At 40.5% G+C, this 5,706-nt stretch overlaps 1 protein-coding gene across 1 annotated transcript in view; it reads right to left on the reverse strand.

Annotated features, from left to right (window-relative positions):
• The window catches only part of prmt3 (protein arginine methyltransferase 3), a 201,457-nt gene that overhangs the window by 16,346 nt on the left and 179,405 nt on the right, over positions 1-5,706 (reverse strand). The window contains exon 17 of the transcript XR_007263981.1: positions 5,293-5,436. The gene's annotated coding sequence lies outside the window, so the exon portion shown is untranslated. The remainder of the gene's footprint in view (positions 1-5,292; positions 5,437-5,706) is intronic.

The raw sequence follows: 5,706 nt of genomic DNA on the forward strand, positions 1-5,706 counted from the left end.
GACTCGAGTGGGCCCAGTGCGGACTATAGTGGGCCCAGTGCAGACTCAAGTGGGCCCAATGCGGACGCGAGTGGGCCCAGTGCGGACACGAATGGGCCCAGTGCGGACTAGAGTGGGCCCAGTGCAGACTAGAGTGGGCCCAGTGCGGACACGAGTGGGCCCAGTGCAGACAGACTCAAGTGGGCCCAGTGCAGACTCGAGTGGGCCCAGTGTGGACTCAAGTAGGCCCAGTGCGGACTCAAGTGGGCCCAGTGCAGACTCGAGTGGGCCCAGTGCAGACTCGAGTGCTGGCGACAGTGGGGCAGCGATGTAGGATAATCGGCCCAGTGCTGGCGACTGTGGGGCAGTGGTGTAGGAGAATTTGCCCAGTGGCGAAAGATGGCACCTGAACAGTGGTTACTTCAACATTGGTTGGGTCCAGTGTAGATGGCAGCAAGGTGGTGGAGGAGGGATAGCAGCACAGGTATAGTTGATGATGGGCTGGGTCAGGACTGATGGACTCTCTTTGTGCTATATCTTTCTTTTTTTTCTTATTCTTAAAACTATTCAAAATGTGCTGGATTGTGGTAACAGTGGAAAAGATTTTCACTGTATTTTACTACTTTTCTCACCATAAAATACACGTGACAATAAAATCATTCATTCTTTGATAAACGTTATCACTCCAAACAAAATTAAGATCACATACATCAAACTTCCCTGGCTACCTATTCATTATATCTGCATTGAGCCAGGAGCAACCAAGAATTGGTGCAAGGTCACTGAGGTGTGATCCAAATATGACATTATGTGATGTGAAGGATATAGTCTATGAGTTGAATTGAAACCAACAGAAAAACTGACACCAACCATAAAGACCACTTGACACTTGGGTCATTCTAACTGCCTTTCTTGTAAATGTTATAAACCTTTTGCAATACCAATCGCAATACTGATGTATGATCAACTGTGAGAAGCCAGAGCTCTATATGCACCGTAAATATTCACACTCCAATCAATGATGTATGGTTGACACCTTCAACATTTTTCAATGAATAAACTACATTGTAAAACCACATAAGTTATGTACAGGCTGAAGCACTTCAATTCAAAGTACAACACTAAGTGTTAAAAAAATCCTGACACTATAATTTGAAGGTTTCAAAGTTTAGACATTTCCTTACACTGTAGTGCACAGGAGCATTAAATTAAACTATTATTTTTACCTCTTAACCCCAGTAAGATCATTGCTGCTGACCACTCGGTTGCAAGACTGAAAACCAAGTTCTATTGTTCAAGTCAACTCCACTTTTAATTTGTTCTCAAAGTCACTGTGCGGTTCCGCATAGTTGTTTTAAAAAGCTGTTCCAATTGTGTAATATTCATATTTAATTGCACATTATCCAAAAATGCATTGTTGAAGTGTTATTATTACAAAAGCAAAAACATAAAAAGACAGCAATGTGAAACAGTGCTATTAGTCACCACATGAGCTCTGAGTGTACTTCATTCAAGTTGGTGAGAGTAATAACAAATTTAAATTCACAGCAATGAATATTCCCTATCTACTGTTCCCTCACAGAAAGCAACTGTTGGTGTCTGTAAAATGCTACTTTATCAGAATACATTAAGGACTAAAAATTGGATAGTTCCCTCTTTTGGGTGCAAAGGTGGAAATTCAGAACCTGCCCATGCCCATTAAGATCGAAGTAGGCAGCACGTAAATTTGAGATACCCACCTTATCAGCATGACCATACCTGTTAGCCTCTGATGCTTCCCTCTGCTAAATGCTGTCTGTGGGCTCTGCGCTCAGCAGCAGGACCAACCAATGCTTTTCGGAAATCACATGGTACAGCCACCCACCCCTTCTCAAAAGGCAGCCTACTACTCTTAAAAGGGAAGCTGGTCAGTAGAAAATAGCTGAAATTTTAAAACATCATTAAAATGAAAGGCTGAGATGGGATTCCATATAACTGAGGCAATTCTTGAGGCATTAGACCACAAGATATATAAGCAAAAGTAGGCCATTCTGCCCATCAAGTCTACTCTGCCATTCAATAAGATCTTGGCTGATCTGATAATCCTGAACTCGACATTCCTGTCTTGTCCACTTTGCCCTTGATCCTCTCACTGAATAAAAATGTGTCTATTTCAGCCTTGAATGTACTGAATGACCCAGCGTCAAGAGCCCTCTGTGGTAAAAAAATTCCACAGATTCCTCTGAGAGAAGAAATTCCTTTTCATCTCTGTCTTAAATGGTGATCCCTTATTCTGAAATGATGCCACCTGGTCCTAGACTTTCCCACAAGGGGAAACAACATTTCCTCATCTACGCTGTCAAGCTCCCTAAAAATCTTTATATGTTTTAGTAAGGTTTCCTCTCATTCTTCTAAACTCCAATGAGTACAGGCCCGATCGACTCAACCTCTCCCCATGAGAAAATTCCTGAATTAAATTAGTGAACCTTCTTTGGGATGCCTCCAGTGCAAGTATAACTATCCTTAGATACAAGGACCAGAACCATTCACGGTATTCCAAGTGTGGTCAGACGAGTGCTTTGTTTAACTTTAGCAGGACCTTCTTATGCTTATATTCCATTTCCTTTGAAATAAAGGCTAACAATCCATTTGCCTTCCCTATTACCTGCTGACGTTTTATGCTAGCTTTTTGCGATTTGTACACAAGGACTCCCAAATCCCTTTTTGCTGCCGCTTTCTCCAGTATTCCCCCATTTAAATAATATACAGCATCTCTCCCTTTCTTTCTGCTAAAGTGCATAACCTCACATTTTGCCACATTATAATCCACCTGGCAAGTCTTTGCCCACTTAATTTACCTGTCGATAGTTCCCTGCAAACTCTTCATGTCATCCTCACCACTTGCCTTCCCACCTATTTATATGTCATTCGCAGACATAGAGATAGTACATTCACTTTACTCATGACAATCATGTAGATGGAGAAAGCTTGCAGAAAGATACAGAACAAAGGGATTTTGGAGTCCTAATGCATGGATATCAGAAAAACTAGCATTCAATGCAAATGCAATGCCGAATGCAAAACTGTACAGTTGAATTTCTATCCCAAAAATGTATTGTGAATCATTTTGAGTCTGATCAAGATATACCATAAATCATGCACACTGGACAAGTCAATACAAGGCGGCCACAAAAATTATGATTTTAGCATATACCTGACATATAAATTGACCTTCCTTTCAGCCACTATACTGTATACTCACATTAGTCGTTAGCCTCAAATTTCAACCTGCAAATGTATGTTTTACTTCCTGGTACCTTATAACTGTACACATGAGATCAAGCAAATGATACTAGCGACATTGCAAAGTTGCTTGGGAGTTTAAAACATGCTCACTCATCGCACTGATTGCTGACCATTTAGTGACCACCCATGCTGGTGGCTTATTGTTAACATTGCATATAAGTTGGCAACTAAAATAAAACAATGAACTGCAGATGCTGGAAATCAAAAACTAAAACAGAGAATGCCCAGCAGGTTTGGCAGCATCTGTGGACATAAAGCAGAGTTAACCAGTCCAGTGATCCTTCTTCAGAACTATAAGTTGTGTCCATTTCTGGAGGGACTTTTTGAGGCTTCAGAGGTTGATTTTTACATGAACATTAATAGTACTGCAATTGTTTTAACTGTACTTCTGCTTCACTGATATATCTTGTTTGTGAAGTGCCCGCTCCTTATAATCTGATTTGTCTAACTATCTAAGATGTAGACATATCACAACTAAACCTTTCATTATATATGATGTGGAGGTGCTGGACTGGGGTGGACAATGTCAAAAGTCGTACAACACCAGGTTATAGTCCAGCACTTCACCTGACGAAGGAGCAGTGCTCTGAAAGCTTGTGATTTCAAGCAAACCTGTTGGACCATAGCCTGGTGTGATGTGACTTCTGGCTTTTTCATTATATAAACAGGATATTCCAATCCATATGCTGCCACTCTTTGTCTCTCCTATCTTTTGAAAGAGATAGTGAATAATATTCCTATGAAAGATCAATTATAAATTGCATGATCATTTTTCATTTTGTTTTCAAATGAAACACACAACAGTCACAGCGAATTTCACTCATTTCCAAACGCTCGCTAAGATATCAAAAGTGAAGCATTTTTGCGACCAGTTTCAGATTTACAGAATCATCAGAATTTTGGTCTCTTGGGAGATGCTAATGAACTCACTGTCTCAAAAGGACTGTGATTTGAGAGAAATTGGATCCTAGAAAGATGGTCAAATTGGATACACACTAAATTGTAATCCACACACTCAGATGTTCGTTGTTATGGGACTAAATTCTACTCGGCTCAATTTAACTTAATTTTAATACATTAATGTAAATTACTCCATAATTCCCTGATTTAAATAGCCCCGGGTCCTTGGAGCTGATGCTTTTTAGACCTTGAATGTCCTGGTTACTATAGTTTTGCACTTTGCCAGCGTTGAACATGGAATATATTGTCATTTTCAGTTTTCTCGAATTGCTCGCCACCTCCAAGAAAACTCGTGCAGTATCACTGGGGCTGGTAAGCTTCGAAATTGAACTGAAACATGTGCTAAATGTGACAAACTCACATGGTTGGAAGATTTTCTCATCATTTCAGTTTTTGTTAATTCTAGAAATTTGCCAATAGCTGAAGGGATGGGTGAACAATGCTGTGCACATGTGGTGAGGAGCTTGATGTTACACCCATATAACTGCAGACCCACAGCAATGTGATTGACTTCTAATTGCCCTGAATAATGACCCCCACAAGCCACTCAGATCAATGAGTGATGATGCATGGGTAACAAATGCTGGCCCAGCTAGCAGTATCCACATCTCATGAATGAATTAAAAGATTTATGCTGAGATAGAATGCAGGAAGATCTCAAATCCATCTCAAAAAGTTTCCATTTATGGATCAGGAGCGTGAGCGTCCGGAATATATTCAGGAAATGGAATTGCAAGGAGTGGGGTTATACTTTAACACACCTAACCTGCACAGCTATCAGAATTCAGCACCATGTAAGGCTGAGGACATTTAAGGCACAAATATAACCATTACAATTTACTCAAGGGGAGTTGATGGTGTAGCGGTAGTGTCAGTGGACTTGTGAATTCAAAAGACCCAACAGTTTCAAATCCCACCATCAGCAGTTGGTGGAATTTAAATGCAATTCATGAAATCTGGAATTGAAAGCTAGTTTTCACTCATGGTGACGTGAAACTATTATCGATTGTCATAAAAACCCATCTGGTTCACTAATGTCACTTAAGGAAGGAAATCCTCCAGCCTTACCTGCTCTGGCCTACACAAGATTCCAGTCCCACAGCCAGTGTGGATTGATACTTAACTGCCCTCTGGAACGGCTGAGCAAGCCACTCAAATCAAGGACAATTAGGCAGGGGTAAGAATGCCAGCTTTGCCAGTGATGCTCATATCCTGAAAAATAAGAAAACATACATCTCAATCAAGGGTCTGTCTGATAAATATGTGTCAAGGTTAAAGCATTTACTCATCAAGGCAAAATTGATAACACTGAATTCCAACATAAAATTAATACTACATGATACTTTGAAAGCTCTTTTTCATCCTCTTTATACTAATTCGATTAAACTGATCTTCTCCATAAATGTTATGCTATGAGCAAACTCTTGAATGTGAGATCTGAGATAACAAGGTATCGAGCTGGATGAACACAGCAGGCCAAGC

The sequence above is a fragment of the Rhincodon typus genome, chromosome 17 (assembly GCF_021869965.1).
Source record: "Rhincodon typus isolate 14 chromosome 17, sRhiTyp1.1, whole genome shotgun sequence".
NCBI lineage: Eukaryota > Metazoa > Chordata > Chondrichthyes > Orectolobiformes > Rhincodontidae > Rhincodon > Rhincodon typus.